The 17,842-nt window shown below is 38.6% G+C and overlaps 1 protein-coding gene and 1 pseudogene across 1 annotated transcript in view; both read right to left on the bottom strand.

The window, feature by feature from the left end:
* Positions 1-17,842, bottom strand: part of RAD51B (RAD51 paralog B) — an 885,837-nt gene that overhangs the window by 17,276 nt on the left and 850,719 nt on the right. The window lies entirely within an intron of this gene.
* Positions 1,221-1,522, bottom strand: LOC122742569 (annotated as a pseudogene).

Here is a 17,842-nt window from a genome sequence, read left to right as displayed (position 1 = left end):
GAGAAACTGGGAAGGAAATTCATTGAATCTGTAATGTCCTTCAACAGGGAGCCTATTATCTTGGAGGCTTCAATGAGATTCTGCCTTAATAAAACCCAAGCTAAAGCTAAACAAACCTTTCCTCTGGCTGTGCCAAGTCCCTGCGACAGACACCCTTCATGCCAGCATTTTTCTTCCTTGTTTAAAACTTAGGCTGTTTTTTCAGCTGCTTTGGAACCCAGGAAAGGAGCCAGCAAGGAAAACAAGGCAGTCACTCTTGCGTCAGATAATTCAACAGGCTTTTGATAACCTCCCTTCTTCTATCTCTTCCTCAGACCGATCCACATAGCTCTCAGCATTAGAAGACTGGGGCAGCAGATACATTGTAGACAGGAAGTTCCTTCTGGGCTGAAATGAAGCCATTGGAATCAGTGATTTTAGAATGGTACCCAGAGATCTCCAAAGGAATCCGCTAGTCATTGCCTAGGGAAGTCTAATGGAAAGGATGGCATGGATTCAGCTCCTAGCCTATATTTTGGTCCTTTACTGAAAAGAAGTTGCTTTTCCACTTGTAAACGTAGCTCTTTAGGAAAGAAAGCAGCGTTGACCCAGACCGATGCTTCCAAATGTAATCATAGAACTTGGAAATGTGGTGTTTTAGGGTTCAGCACTGTGGTTACAAGTCTATGATTCTCCCCTACAGCAAAGTCTCTTTTAGGCAAGCGACTTCTTGTACCTTAACACCAAAAGGTGATCCTCTCATCTTCTGGATAAAAGCTAGGTCCTTTGAGAATATGTATTAGTTGCTTTGGACAATGAGTTAAATATGAGATTATGCATCAAGATTCATACTCAGATTATTATTTTTCTTCAGTGAATTAAATAGTATCATAATGACCTGAAAGAATTAATGAATCCAATTCATAAAATCTGGCAATACACATTAAAGTTGTGAATATGACCATACCTTTTGATCCAATGATTCTATTGTTGGGAATGTACCTTGAAAACATATATAAATAACAGAAGAGAGATCTACCTAATCAAAGATTTACACAGCTGAATTGTATATAATTTTTAAAGATGGAAATAATCATAATGTTTAACAATAAAAGAATTGTGAGAAAATGTTGTGTGGAAAATGGGGTAGGGGGTTTGGGGTAGGGGTTCTTAGGAATTCCTCTTTTTTTAAATTTCTTCTTAAATAGAAGGTTTATTCACTCCAGGATCAGGGTGGTTGCTCAGTCAAAGAGACCAAAGCCCATATCATCATTGGACTCTTCTGACTCCTCCTTCTTTTCTTCCTTCTTCTCTGTAGCAGCTGGGGCAGCAGAGCCAGCACTGGCAGGGCATGGAGGCCAGCTTACTGCTCCCCTGTGCAATCACATTGATGTTCTTGCTGCTCAGTTCGACAATGACCTTCTTCATGAGCTCCTCGTCCCTCTCAATGCCCACCCTATCCAGGATCTTCTTCAGGTCCTCAGAGTTGGGGGGAGTTGTTGCTGCTGAGCATGGCCAGGAGGTAGGCGGCCACTTAGCGCATGTTGGCAGTCTAGGCTCTACTTGGGTCCGGTCAGGAGGTCAAGGCCTGGCACTGCAGGAGCCACAGAGTGGCGGGGCACACAGTGAGTATGACCATGATGGCGTCAAGGCTGGGAAAGCAGGAATTCCTCTTTAAAAAATTACACCCTCTTGCACACAAATCCAATAGAACAAGATAATAGTTTATTTAGGGGCTGGGGAAGGGAAACAAAGAGTGAAATCCTTGGACTTCTTCTCATGGGGAGAAGGCATGGCACAGAGCGTGGCTCTGAGATACCAATCTCCTGGAGCAGGAGACAGGCAGATACTTTTATAAAGGACTGATGGGGGTGATCATCTGACTGTGGATAGTTCCCCCATTGGTGGTCTCAATCAGGTCCTCTCCTGAGCTATGTCCATATAGGGAAAGATTGAAGAAATGTCCCCGTGTCACCTCCTCCATTGGTTAAGAACCCAAAGAATAATTATGGAAATTAAGGTTGGGAATACTGCATTCTGGTTAGCTAGTTTTTGCGTGTAGATTGTAACCCTTGAGTAATTGACCAATGATGAAAAAGGGAAGGGTCTATTCATGTTAGGAACTAGGGGTTAAAACAGGACCTGCAAACCCCCATTCTTTGCACCCACTAGCTGCACACTAGATTGCCCATTTTTTTTTTTTTTAGTGAGGCAATTGGGGTTAAGTGACTTGCCCAGGGTCACACAGCTAGTAAGTGTTAAGTGTCTGAGGCTGGATTTGAACTCAGGTACTCCTAGCCCCAGGGCCGGTGCTCTATCCACTGCGCCACCTAGCTGCCCCAAGGTTGCCCATTCTTGCAAGAATGATAGTAAATGAGCCTTTGACACATCACCACCACTGAGTTCCAGAGAATTATTGAGCAGGAGTAATTTTCCTCAGAATTTGGAGGTCCCATCGAGATTTGAAAAAAGCTATGGGTACCTCCGGGTTCCACCACTCTTTCGACAGGATGTCTCACTGAACTGTTATCATTGGAGCCTGGAGGCCCAACTCCTAATGAAACCAGAGGAGGAACTTGGGCAGAGATGTCACAAACAGGGAAAAGATTAAGAGGACTCAAGGGGGCGGGGTGTGAGAATTTATCAAATCAGGGGGAATTTCAAGCCATGTAAATCTGTGTGCACAGATGCCACAGGAGGAAAGGGCTATTCGAGTACTTCCTGGGTGGCTAAAAAGCCGGGAGTCTAGGCAAACTTCAGTGGGGCCATTTGGTTCAAGTCAGAAGGCTTATAGCCAAGCAGTTCAAGTCTGCAGGCTGGGATAAAAAGGAGACTATAGAGGGTTCCCCTGAATTAGAAAAGTCACCAAGGATGGTGTTGAAGGAACTGAGTAAAAGTGGTCTCTCAGAAATCCCTAAAAGACAGCCCTTTTATGGAACAAATTAAGGGAGTAGAAAGAAATTGAATCCTATTTGTACTGACAGTGAAAGAAAACTGAAAGGATAAAAAAGGGGGGAAAATGTGTTCTGTTACTTTAAGTGCTTACCTGCAATTATCTAGGAAGAACCAGACAGTGATTGAAATGGGATAAAATATTTTGGGATGAACAAGTTTTGAATTTGGGTATAATAGTCTGGTGGATTCTTTTTAATTTCCAAAATGGTTAATCATTGAACCACATTGACTAAGAATGGTTTTTGACTTTGTATTACTTAACTCTGGTAAAAGGTGCCTGTGCCCATGAAGAAGCTCTGGAGTGCATTAAGTACCATCACAAGCTATTTCTCAAAGCTAGGAATATCTCAGGGTAAAAGGTTGGGGCATACAAATTTCAAATTATCTAATTTAGCTGAGCCATTTTATAGATCTGTGGCATTGCAAATGGTTATGAAACATATTTTTGATGTGCACAAACATTGTTTAAAAATTATCAGAATTAACTAAAGATGATGATGAACCAAATTGGCCTATTGGAGCTCCTTTGACCAGTGTAAATTAGGTTAAAGAAAAGGTAAAAAGGAATTATATGGGATTGTTTCATGTGTGTCTGTATTGTCTTGTCTCTGTCGTATGTGTCCAAGTTTCTGTTGAAAATGTAAGTTTGTGCTTGGAATTTAGAAGGAAAGTTTTGTTTAATTGTTTGATAAAGCTACCCGCAAAATGTGGCTAGGTTAAGGAAGTAGGGGAAGGACAGAAAACTTGCTGCTCTAGCATTGTCTTGCAAACTAATTAGAAAACTGAATGTGGCATTAAAATATTAATTTAAACCAAAAGAAAAGTTCTGGGTCATAAGGAAATCATCCAAAAGGGTAATTGAATTTGATGGGACTATCTGTTTAAGAAATTTTGGGAATCATACAAACTATATGCTACCACTTAAAAAAATTATTTTGTAATAGAATAGTTTAAAAAAACCCAGGAAAATAGGAAGTGCTTGAAATAAATGGTTCTTGGGTGGATTAATACTAAAATGAAATTATCAATTGAGGTTCTATATGATAGCATTTGGAAGGTGTAATTGAATCAATTCTGGTCTCATTTTAAGTGAAATTTATTATGATTATACTCCATCAGGAAATTTGTATAGTTTTAAGCTGGTTACCTCAGGTGATTTGCAATATTTAAAGGAAAAGTGCCCAACAGTTTAATAGTTCATTGTATTAGAGATATTGTCAGAATGTAGATTCTTTAAATTCTTTTGGGTTATGAATTGAATTGATTGTAATAATAGTTTTCTGTGAAGGGGGCATAGTAAGAACCTTTCAGAATATCCTTAGCTGTATTTTAAGGCTTTAAGATCTAACCCCAGGGGCAGCTAGGTGGCACAGTGGATAGAGCACCAGCCCTGGAGTCAGGAAGACCTGAGTTCAAATCCGACTTCAGGTGTGTGACCCTGGGCAGGTCACTTAACCCCAATTGCCTCACACACACAAAAAAATCTAACCCCATGCTCAGTAAAGGTTAGATAATCATCTACTTAATCCAGTCTAGCCACCTTTTAGGATAAATCTCTAGAAAGACACAAAATCTAATGTTATATAAGTATTGGATATGGTAAAGATTAGTTATTGGTTAATATGCTTTATATGGAATTTGAAATAGCTCCTTGTGCTATCCAAATTGAAACGGGCCACACTCTTTCAGCATTCAGCCAAATTATTTGCCTGCAGGCCACAAAAGACTTGGGACTGAAAAGCTGCTGTAAGGAAGAAAGCAAGCCAGCACATTTTAACTTTTACTTGTTATCTGATAAATTTCAAGGGTAGGATGGGAGGTCCTACCTCCTTAGAGAAAAGGAGGAAATAAATTTTTATGTAGCAGGGAAATCACTGCATGTCTTTTACAAAGGTATTATAAGAATGTATGAATGATAATATTTTTCTTTTACAAATGCAAAGTATTAGGCCATAGAAATTAAAATGTTACCATTAGTCCACATTAGTTACCATAAATCCACAGATGATTTGATTTAAACCAAAATCTGCCCTAAAAGAAATAACATGGTCTGAATGTAAGCTCCTCTATCAGGATTATTATGGTAAATTAGGACTTAATATTAAAAAGATTTGGTGTTAAGAAATCTACTAGTTTTGTGACCCCAAGATAGTTCTATCTGTCTCAGTCGACTTTTTTGTAAAGGGGATGATAATGAGGATCACATGATTGTAAAGCACTTGGCATAGGGCAAGTGTTATATAAAGTATAGAGCAAAAACATGCAACTGAATTAAGAATACCTGATTGGTAATTAATTGATTTTGTTTCAAGTTTTAAAAATTCCTAATGCTTTAAGGTATTATGTTTCTAAATTTTCTTATAGTGTATAATAATTTGGTAAACAATTGTATAAGCTATGGTGAAAAAATAATTTCTATCAGGGTAGACAAAGTGGAAGGTTGTTATTGCATTATTGAATTAAATGGTTATTAAACTAATAATAAAGTATCTAAATAACTAGTAAGCTGTGAGGAAGAACTTGCTGTTTTGACCTGAATTTATTGGTATTAAGCAATATAGTTAAATTAGTGCCTGAATTTGATATGTATAAAATATACTAGTGAACATTGGTAACTTGTGAATTGTCTTATATCACCTTAATAGGAAATAGGAGTCTACCTACCTATGATTGTTATTTGGAATTAGAACATGTGTAGGAACATATGTAGAGTAGTTGAGTCATCTCAAAGATTTAAAGTAATTCTGAGGACAGTACCCACTGTGGTTGAGTGGGACATCTGAGTCTGTTTCCAGTATGCAATTTGGGATTGTTTATTATTGAGCATCTCAAGGCAGATTCATTTGTATAGTGTTAACTCAGGGATGAAAAGCATCAAATTAACATGGGTACACGTATAGTTAATGCTTGCTACCTAAGATATATGATCCTGGAGAAGTGAATTCACTTGAAGTTTGCTATTTAATTGCTATTTCACTTTGAGTTTGCTATTTATGACATTAATTGATATTGTCATCATAGGAATAGTACATTACTCCTGAGCCAGTAAGCAGCCATGATGCCAGCAACCCTGAAGAGGTTTTACACAGCATGAATAGCAGCAGGTGGTGGACTATCATGGGAAAGGCTGGGAGAATGACTTTGGCAAGAGTTGAGGTAGATTTTTCCTAGCTCAGTTTCCCCAGTGTGTCATATGGGTCCCACCTAGCTGACTTTGCTGACTTTGAGCCTGACTCAAGACACCTGGCTGTCTGCAGAGCTTCTACCTGGAATGAACATGGAGTTAGGGAAAGTATTATTCCCTGAGAGCTTTGCCTCTCTTCTTTTATGGCAAATTCCTATAATCATGTCACTTAATTAGCATGAACACAACATTGGCTCTTCATCCCTAGGTTAATATTGTAATATCTAGGTGAGATGCAGGCATGACTCAAACTATTAAAGTGCATAGGCATCTAGTTTTGCCATCTGTTATTGGTTAAGCATTTAAAAATTGAATCAGAAATATCTCAAGCTTGTTTTGAAGAAACAGTTTTACACAACCAGTTTTCTTAGAAGGAAGTAACTTATAGAATATTTTGTTACATCTATGGAGAGATCAATTTTAAGTTTATTATGTAATGTGGAAATAACACCTGTCTGTGAAACATGTCCTATAATACAAACATGGTTTATTATGGACAACTTATTTGACATACGCTGTTTTGAAATGAATTAAGTGTCATCCTAAGTCTTTACTACAATTGAAGTTAACTTGGTAACTTTTATGTAAGTTCATTGATAGTCATCTGCTTACAAAGTATTCTGTAATCTAAGTTTTATGTGAGGAGTAGATCTTAAATGATTGAGTAAGAATTTTTAGAGAAACGAGGTCAAATAGATTTATATGTAATTTGGAAAGATTTAAGAGTTCTGTTTTCTGTGGTATTTTGAAACATTTAGGTTATAGCCTGCAGGTATCAAGGTAGTGGTAACCCTTTGGTCTGTTGTTAATAATGTTTGTTGAAGAAAGAATAGACAAAGCTGTGAACAATATGGGGGCACTCATGTTATAAATTCTTTAAGGTTCAGGTAAACTCTAAGACTTTGATTTTGATATTCCTCTTATTGTTAGTAAGATCAGAACCATAAGATTTGAGGTAGTCCTTACTGAATGGAATAGTTATTGGGGGAGTAGAATTTGAGAGACTGTACCAATTTGTATTAAGATCTGTATTGTATTGAGATTTTAAAAGGGACCTGTGAGGAGTCTCTACAGGCAATTTGAAACCTGAGAAGTAGATCTACTGAAGAGATGCCCTGGAGACAAGACATCTTCCAGACTGCCCCAAGAAAAGGAATTCCAGAGACCAGACAGTTATATGGGACATTTGAGATCCAAGATGAAATTGCTAACTGAATGGACATTGGGAGTGTGTTACTGAAATTACAAAGAAACTTGATATTAGCTAATGCTGTTAACCATGCTTGATATTGTAGGCTTGGTAGTCATTGAGATTTGTTCCTTGTGTTATACCTGGGGGTTGTTACCAAAAATACAATGAGGATAGAATTTTCCAAGGAACAAAACCAGCCTTGAAGGGATGCTGTACAGGGTATTTCTTTCTTTTTTTTTTTTAGTGAGGCAATTGGGGTTAAGTGACTTGCCCAGGGTCACACAGCTAGTAAGTGTTAAGTGTCTGAGGCTGGATTTGAACTCAGGTACTCCTGACTCCAGGGCTGGTGCTCTATCCACTGCGCCATCTAGCTGCCCCTGTACAGGGTATTTCTGAACAACTAGCTGTAACTAGCAGAATGGCTTGGGGAAACAGGATGGCCCTTGATATGATGCTAGCAGAAAAGGGGAGAGTGTGTGTCATGCTGGGTGCCCAATGTTGCACCTTTATCACAAATAATACTGTCCCTGATGGTTCAATAACTAGAGCCCTGAAGGGCTTAAGTACACTGACTGCAGAATTAGCAGAAAACTCAGGGGTTAATACTACCCGGATAGGATGAATGGAATCCTGGTTTGGGAAATGAAAAGGTTTTGTTGCCTCTCATCATAGTGGCAGGGGTTTTTAACAGTGATAGGATGCTGTATTACCCCCTTCCTTCCAGGGCTGATTCAGAGGCTAATAGAGAATTCCCCCACAAAGGTTACTCCATTTAGGAAAGTAGAGGCAAACATTTAAATGCTAATATTCACAGATTTAGACCAAGAGGCAGAGGAAATATTCAATAAATGGAATGAGAGGAGCCCAATAGTCAACAATAAAGTGGAAGGATTGTGAGCAAATGGGTAATGGTCTCCTCTCATTGAGGATATAACAGTCACCATTCAAATTATACTCCTGACCTGTTTTAGGACAAAGGTCTCAGATCCCCTCCTTCCCTCCAGCAAACAAAATCACATGGTTCAAGGAGCCCTGTGCTGGTCTCAATCAGGTTCTCTCCTGAGCTATGTCCATATAAAGGAGGATTGAAGAAATGTCCTTATGTCACCTCCCTCATTGGCTAAGAACCCAAAGAATAATTATGGAAATTAGGGTTGGGAATACTGCGTTCTGGTTAGCTAGTTTTGTAGATTGTAACCCTTGAGTAATTGACCAGTGATGAAAAAGGGGAAGGTCCATTTGTGTTAGGAACTAGGGGTTAAAATGGGGCCTGCAAGCCCCCATTCTTTGCACCAACCAGCTGCACACTGAGTTGGCCATGCTCGTGAAAATGACAATAAATGAGTCTTTGACACATCACTGCCACTGAGTTCCAGAGAATTATTGAGCAGGAGTTGTTTTCCTCACAATAACCAAGGTATTATAAAAATTTATTAGGTGAAAATTTATTGGGTAGAAAAAGTTTAAGAAGCCATAAACTTGGGGAAGCTAGGTGGTGCAGTGGATAGAGCACCAGCCCTGGAGTCAGGAGTACCTGAGTTCAAATCCGGCCTCAGACACTTAACACTTACTAGCTGTGTGACCCTGGGCAAGTCACTTAACCCCAATTGCCTCACTAAAAAAAAAAAAGCCCTAAACTAAAAGACTTTTTTTTTTTTGGCAGGGGGTGAGCAGGTGGGCGAGACAATTGGGGTTAAGTAACTTGTCCAGGGTCACACAGCTAGTAAGTGTCAAATGTCTGAGGCCACATTTGAACTCAGGTCTTCCTGACTCCAAGCCCGCTAAAAGATTTTTTTTTCCCCCAGTGGAGCAATGAGGGTTAAGTGACTTACCCAGGGTCACACAGCTAGTAAGTGTCAAGTGTCTGAGATCAAATTTGAACTCAGTTCCTCCTAAATCCAGGTCCCACGCTTCATCCACTGTACCACCTAGCTGCCCCCAGCTAAAAGACTTTTAATGTCCTTCCCAGGTATAAGGCTATAATCCTATAAATTAGAGGGAATGATTGAAAAACTTATGATACCTTAAGCCTTGAAATTAATTAATTAAAAAGTAAAGAGTTAAAAAAATAATAAAAAGTAAAGAGTTGCTAAATAAGTTTAGTTGGCTATAGTGATAGTTAATGTGTAATAAACCATTTATTTTTTTAAAAATGAGTTAATGTCCATTTTCCAACTGTAACAGAATAAGAGTATCTCTATGTGTTGAGTTATGCAAAAAATATCAATAATACAGAATTGGATAATTTGGTTAATTTTTAAATCACACTACCAGTAAAACATTTAAGGGAAGCAAAATGGATAATAAGAAAAGCATTGGACTGGGAATCAGGAGTCAAATTTGACCTCAGATATTTATTATTTGTGTGACCCTGGGCAAGTCACTTAATCTTTGTCTGAACTCTGTTTCCTTGACTGTAAAATAGGAATAATGATAGCACCTATCCAAGATTGTTTTGAGACTCGAATGAGAAAATATTTGTAAAGTGCTTAGCACAGTGCCTGGCACATTGTAGGTGCTTTATATATATATATACACATATATACATATATACATATATATACACACATACATACACGCACACACACATATATATTTATCTCACATCCCACAGTCTCAACTAATGTAAATAATAAAATGTTCTATAGAAAGGCCTTAAGAAGGCAGATCCTTGTGACAAGTTGGGGGAGTAAATAAAAGATTTGAGTCTCTGTCACTTTCTCCTTATCTGTCTCTTCCCTTCCCCCACCCCCCTCCACTGACCAAACAACAACCTTGTGAAATTCAAAAGGTTGGCTGATTTGGACTTCCCATAATGATTGTTAGTGGTCTCCCCCAAAATAGCAGAGGCTGACAATAGCTGCATCTACATTGTCTCTCACGACATGTCAAAGATAAATTAGACACACACAAGAAAGGAAACTTCAGGATTGTATGAGGGCACCAACATTAAACATACTACAAGGGTATTTCATGAAGACTCCACAAAGAAACCAGGAGCTATAATTGTCCCTTTGTCACAGGCTCATTAAGTTTGAACCCACTCTCCCAGGGACTAAAAATATACAGAAGGAAGATTGTGACCCCAATTTGAAAGGTGTTTTGTACTTCATTTCTTAACTTTCATTTCATCTCTGTAAATAGCTCTTTCTAAAAGCTGGTTAACTCTTAGCTGTCAAATTGTGATGACTAAAAATATGAGAGACATAATTCTGGGGTAACTTAATAATTTTATTAATAGGGTGACAGATTATAAATAAAAGGATGGACATATAGCCATCTCTGTAAGGCCAAAGACCTCTAATGGTGGTGGGGTCTTGGCTTATATTAACTGTAGGAGGTCCATCACATAGAAATCACATCTAATTGGTTGACATGATTTGGAGGTGTATTATACTAAAATGAAGTCTGGGGATACATGACTCAGGCCACTCAACTCTTGGTCAAGATGACATCTGAACGTTGTGCACAGTGACAGCAATATTGTTCAATTAAGAACTGTGAATGACTTACCTATTCTCAGCAATACAATTATTCAAGACAATCTCAAAGAACTAATAATAAAGCATACTATACACCTCCAAAGAAAGAACTGATATTGATGGAACACAGACTGAAGCATGCTCTTTTTTACTTTCTTTCATTTTTTTCTTTTATTCAAGTTTTCTTGTACAAAATGACTAATATGGTAATGATTTACATAATTTCACATGTATAACCTATATCTGATTGCTTACCACCTCAGGGAAGGGGGAGGGAAGGAAGGATAGAATTTGGAACTAAGAACTTTAAATAAAAATGTTTATATATAAAGATGACATCAGAGAGAGAATCTAGACCCCACCCAAGCTGATTGGGGCACAATGGTTCCACCTAGAACTGGTTCATGCAAGCCAAGTCTCATCAGTAAAGTCCTTAGGCTATCTAGACAAAGGGATCTCTCTCCACCCAAAACTACTTTGATCCAAATAAATCTTACTTTCAAGGAGAATTTAGACCTTGGAGTTGTGGGGGTGGGAGAGGGGAGAAAGGACTAAGAAAGTAGGAGAGATCACTGGGTCCCCCAAAATATCAATTATTAATAATTATTTCTCACACAAATTTTTAAGCAATGGGGAATACACTAGAAGGGAGTTCATGAGCAACAGAACCAGAGTAACCATCCCATCCCTTCTAGTTACCCCTAGAACTTTGAGGGCAGGAGTTGTTAGTTGCCTTCTGGGTCTCCAGCCCACCAAAGTCACTGGGAAAAGTAACCTTGAAGGAGAAGCTATAATTGCAAATCAAGTCAATTACCAGAAATAGAGCCCAAGGTTCTTGATAGCTAATCTAAGATGCTAGCCACTACACAAAATGAAAAATTACAAGAATATCTCTGGGTTCTTGAGATTAAAAGTTGCTTATAAGTCAAGGTTACTTATAAGTCAATTTACAATGGACAGTAAGGGGGCAGCTAGGTGGCATAGTGGATAAAGCACTCGCCCTGGATTCAGGAGTACCTGAGTTCAAATCCAACCTCAGACACTTAACACTTACTAGCTGTGTGACCCTGGGCAAGTCACTTAACCCTCATTGCCCTGCAAAAAAAACAAAAAAACAAAAAAAACAAAAACAAAACAATGGACAGTAAGTCAATTGAAAGGGAAATGGTCAGAGACCTCACATATTGCAGACTTTATAACCATCTGGGAATGGAAATGCTCACACAAAATCATCTTAAACTTCCTCTTGCCATCCGAACGACTACTAGATTCCCTTAGAGATTAAGCTGTAGAATCAATTGAAATAGATCATTTGTACCAAGGGTTTGTAAGAGAAGGGAAAGGCAATCAGAGGATAGTTGAATCCTTCAACTTGGACCAGGATTGTGCCTATAATTTCACTGACATAGGGAGCATTAAGTAAGTAACTGCCTCTATTTAAGCAAATTAGTGTTTATCCTTTAATAAGGTTGTCAAGCCCAAAGATTGTATCCTTGGCAGCTTAAAGATCAAAGTATTTAGACAAGGACATGGACCTTCAGTAGCTAGAAAAGAAACAAGGCATGCTATGAATGGTCTAATGTCAATTCTGAGTAGCCCCTCCCCTTTCTCAATCAGGACCCAAGTCCAGTAAGTAGTATATTTGGAATGGCCACCACTACATGTGCACCCAACTTCCTCAATGAATCACCACTAAGCATTGAGCAAATCACTTCCTCCTCTCAGTGTTTCTGCCTCTCCCAGATGAGAGGCAGTGTTCACTAAGCACTTTATATAGGTCAAGTGCTGTGCTGTAACTATGCATAAATACTACCTAACAGTTTTGATTCCAGGCAGAATCTTTTCGTTATAGAATACATTGTGCTTGTGCTGCTTGATTGCAAAACATCAGGATTTTTTTTTGGGGGGGGGCGGTCTTGGAACTTCCATTTTCATATACAAAAATGGGCCAATAATATTTTCCCCATAACCCAAGTGGTCCCACAGAATAGGAAAAAATTAGATCAGAATTATTTAGGGTGGGTTTTTTTTTTCCTATCTCGATTAAAACAACAATACATACAGGAGGGAAAAAATCTATTTCTAGTTAGACTTTTGCAAAGATCCCTGGACTTGGAGCCACAGAATCTGGGTTTGAATTCTGACATTTAGCCAAGTGATTTTAGGAAATTACTGAATCCCTCTGGGCCTCAATTATTCATCTATAAAATTAAGAGGTTAGGGGCAGCTAGGTGGCACAGTGGATAAAGCACCGGCCCTGGATTCAGGAGTACCTGAGTTCACATCCAGCCTCAGACACTTGACACTTACTAGCTGTGTGACCCTGGGCAAGTCACTTAACCCCCATTGCCCCGCCAAAAATAAATAAATAAATAAATTAAATAAATTTTAAAAATAAATAAAATGCATGTTTTCTTAAAATTAAGAGGTTAAACTAGATGGTCTCTAAGGTCTCTTCCAACTCCAAGTCTAAGATCCTAATCTTAAAATGAAAACTTCAAACTGAACCCAAAGGGCTGAGGCACTGAATTCTTCTTCGTTTTTTAATTAAGTCCATCTATTTAGGTTTTGTTTGTTTGCTTTGGCAGGACAGTGAGGGTTAAGTGACTTGCCCAGGGTCACACAGCTAGTAAGTGTCAAGTGTCTGAGGCCAGATTTGAACTCCTGAATCCAAGGCCAGTGCTTAATCCACTGCGTCACCTAGCTGCCCCCCCCCAATTATTTTTCTCTTTTCTAAGGGGCCCCTATACTCTGAACCCATACATTCATTCTGAACCAGGTTAGGGTTCCTGGGGAACCTGATCACTTAAAAGAAGGGTCATATTGCTTTGGCTCATTACACCTCCATCCCAATACCTCTAGAGAAAAACATGCAACACAGCTTCCTGATGGTCTAAGTAGAAAGCCAGGATTCAAGGAAATTTGTTAGGCTTGATACTTATTTCTGACCAGAGCACCAATGTAGCCAACATGGAAGCAGGAAAGCGACACTTGACTGAATTGCTGCTTCCTTTCCATGTTTTGACTTAAGTAAGTGTTTTTTTGGAGGGGAGAGGGGGTTAATCCTACTGCAAAATGTGAACCACCAAACTGGTCTGACTTAGGTCTCCTTTAAAACAGAAGAAGAGGTACAGGAGATGGCCAAGATCTGGCTATTGATCACATACATCAGAGGAGAGAAAGGGAGCAATCAAGTCTGATAATGAGGTTAGGAGGATGGTAGTGTCCTCAACAGAAATAGGGAAATGTGAAAGAGGAGTCCATCAGCAAAAATAACAAATTCCATTTTGGACCTGCTGGGTTTGAGATTCTTATGGGATAGCCAATGTAAAATGTCCAAGAAGCAGCCGATGATGCAAGACTGAAGTTTAAAGAGAAGACCCTATGGCTGGATATAGAGACACAACAGTCATCTCCATAGAGATGATAACTGAACCTAGGGGAGTTAATGAGATTACATATGACTACTTCAGGGGAGTCATTATTCTCACTAATTGAAACCTAGGTGTATATAAAGTGCTGTCAAGTAGGGGAGATTAACACTTGTTCTTCTTGGTACCTGAAAGCAAATTTAGGGAGAAAAAAAGTTGGAGAGAGGGGATTTTTGATCCTCCTTTTAAAAACCCATCAAATCTTGAATGTTGCTTTTAATATTTTTTCTGCTGTTTGTCTTAAAAAAGGCTCAGTGGATAAAGTGTTGCAATCAGAAAAACCTAAGTTCAAATCCAACCTCAGACATTTGTGACCCTGGGCAAGTCACCTCACTGCTGTTTGCCTGGGTTTCCTCATCTCAAAAAATGGGGATAGGGGCAGCCAGGTGGAGCAGTGGTTAGAACACCAGCCCTGGATTCAGGAGGACCTGGGTTCAAATTCAGTCTCAGACCCTTGACACTTACTAGCTGTGTGACCCTGGGCAAGTCACTTAACCCCAATTGCCTCACACACACACAAAATGGGGATAATCATATCATCTAACCTCTCAGGGTTATTGTGAGGATCAGATGAGATAATTATTGTAAAGCACTTAGCACAGTACCTGGCACATAGTAAATACTATATACATATTAGCTATTATTATTAAAACTTTTTCATAGCTTTATCAAGTAGCAGAATGTGGGCTCTAATCTTAACCAGATATTTTTGAATTGCTTTAACATTAAACCAATGTTATGACCCTTGGATGTGTCAATTTTTATTTGGATGTATCAATTTTTAACACGCATACTTTGCTAGCAAGGCAAGAGAAGTACTTTGGAACTATTTATGATGGGTGGTACAAATTGTTGTTATAGCTTTTTTAAAAAAACAAAATGTTAAGAGCCTTTTTGGTATCACATTAAGTTAGTTTGGGGGGGGGGCAGTTAGGTGGTGCAGTGGATAGAGCACTGGCCCTGGAGTCAGGAGGACCTGAGTTCAAATCCAGCCTCAGTCATTTGACACTTACTAGCATGTGACTCTGGGCAAGTCACTTAACCCCAATTGCCTCACCAAAAAAAAAGTTAGTTTGGGAAATGTGGACATTTTTACTATACTTGCTCAATCTACCAAGCAAAAGATAGCCCCTCCCACATGTTCTTCTTCCTTGTCTTTTGTCAAAATTTATTTGAAGTTTTCTTTGTATGTATCTTTTGATAAGACAAATTTCTTACATTTAAAAAATCATCATGATGGGCATTTCTCTTTGTATCAGTTTTATTTGATTATTGACAGGGACATATAGTACTGATTTTTTTCTATTTATCTTCCATCCCATTACTTTTCTAAAATCCTTTATTACCACCATGGGGGGGGGGCAGGGGAGAGGTTGTTTGTCAATACACCAAACTAGTATTTTTAAGCATGGAATCATACTAGGAGGTAAGGATACAAGAAGACATCGCAACAACCTGGAAAATTCCTTTACTGTATTGCTGATGAACTGAAAAATGTCTACTTGTAGATTTTATCATTACATAATGAGAAATGCCAAAACAATAAAATGGCATCTCCTTGAATTGAAGGTAAGAAAGGTACCCAAATTAAAAAAAAATTTACATGAGAAGAACAGAATAAAGGGATTGTATATGAAACCATGAATCTCTTATGTATAGGTTTTATAAAAAAGGTATATAATCAATTCAACATGTAAGTTTCAGAGCTGGTCTGCTTCTTTGTATTTCCCTCTGAACCACTTTCTATTCTCTACTATGCATTTCTGAAAAATGCTTCAAGGATGTTCTTTGTTTTTCAATTTTTTAAAATTTTGCTATCACTATCTCCTTTTCTGTCCCAATTCTGTCCCCTCTCACCACTGGTTTTATTTTTGTTTTTGTTTTAAACTTGGCTTATAACAAGGATAGCAGATATTGTATAAATAATTCTTTTGGTTCTGCTTTATTCTGCATTAGCTCAAATGAATCTCCCCAAGGTTGTCTTAATTTGTCTTTTTAATAATTTCTTGTGGTGCAATAACATTCCATTTTATTCACATACTATAATTTGTTCTACTATTTCCCAATTGGTTTCTAGTTATTTACTATGATAATAATAATGATAAAAACAATAACACCAATAATAAATGGTGCTGGTATTAATATTTTTATATGTATCGATGTGACCTTGGGTGAATCACTAATCAATCTCTTGGCCTCAGTTTCCTCATCTATAAAATAGAATGATAATAACATCCAGTTACAGGATTGTTGTGAGGATCAACTTAGGTAACATATAAAGTGCTTTGTAAGTCTTAAAGTACCATATAATAGGGCAGCTAGGTGGTACAGTGGATAAAGCACCGGCCCTGGATTCAGGAGGACCTGAGTTCAAATCCAGACTCAGACACTTTACACTTACTAGCTGTGTGACCCTGGGCAAGTCACTTAACCCTCACTGCCCTGCAAAAAAAAAAAGTACCATATAATAATAATTATTACATGTAGCTGCTTCTGTTATTGTTATATGGATTTTTTCCCTCTTTTATCTCTAGATCATGGGTCCTGGCTGGTCATATTTGGTTGAGTCTTATACTTCCTCTCTCCTGAGACACTGTGGTATAAGAACAGCTGGCTTCTGGTTCTCAGTGTCAGCTTTTCAGTGTCTAATCTCACCCTTTCCAGCTTCTCTGTGTCATATCCAAATGTCCTATGTGTAAGGTATGTGAGGTATTGCTTATTTTGCCAAAAGAAAGGGGATTAGAAGCCTGTAGCCCTTAGATCTGTTCCATTTGTGTACTAGTCAACCTTAAGTTCAATTCAAGAGACATTTATTAAGCACTTACTATGTGCTAAGGAAGTACAAAGTTTAAACTAGCCCATGGCACTGATGGTCTGGTATGGGATTGTTAAATTTCTTTGTGTCAGGTACCCCTTGGGCAGTCTATCGAAACTTATGGAAAGTTTATTGACTTCATTCATAATTTAAGGAAATGTTCAATTTTATTTAGAGATTAGTGAAAATAAAGAAGAATGTTTTTTCCCCCATCCAAACTCATGTACCCCCTGAAATCTAACCATGGATCCCTGAGACATCGAAAAATACATAGGAGAAACCATAACGTGCCCAAGCTACTCTGTGGTTTGTGAGATCTGGGATTAGTAGAATGTAAGCTCCTTGAGAGCAGGGGGTGCTTTGTTTTAAGGGAAGAGGTGGCATGTTATATGGAACAGAACACTAGACTTGAAGTCAGGAAGACGTGGGTTCCAATCCTTCCTTAGTCACTTTCTACATCTGCAATGCCAAGTAAGACGATTAACTTCAGTGTGCCTCAGTCTCCTTACCCATGGAACAAGGAGGTGGGGCTTAATGGCTTCTAAGGACATCATCTTAAAGCCATTCTCCTATTTCTGTCTTTGTGCCTAGCACATAGAAGATGTTATATAAGTATTTCTTACGCTGACTGAACTGAGTTGAACTGAACTCAGCTTAGCCTTCATACAACTTAGTGTCCTCTGCACTTCATACAACCTCCACGTACCCTGTGATCCAATGGTTCCTCCAAGAAGACCTTCCATCTCCCAACTTTGTGCCTTTTCCTTGGCTGCCCCTCATGCCTGGAATGTCCTCTCCCCTTAT

The sequence above is a fragment of the Dromiciops gliroides genome, chromosome 2 (genome assembly GCF_019393635.1).
Source record: "Dromiciops gliroides isolate mDroGli1 chromosome 2, mDroGli1.pri, whole genome shotgun sequence".
Taxonomy (NCBI): Eukaryota; Metazoa; Chordata; class Mammalia; order Microbiotheria; family Microbiotheriidae; genus Dromiciops; species Dromiciops gliroides.
The sequence above is the reverse complement of the archived record's forward strand: the minus strand, read 5'-3'. Positions and strand labels throughout refer to the sequence as shown.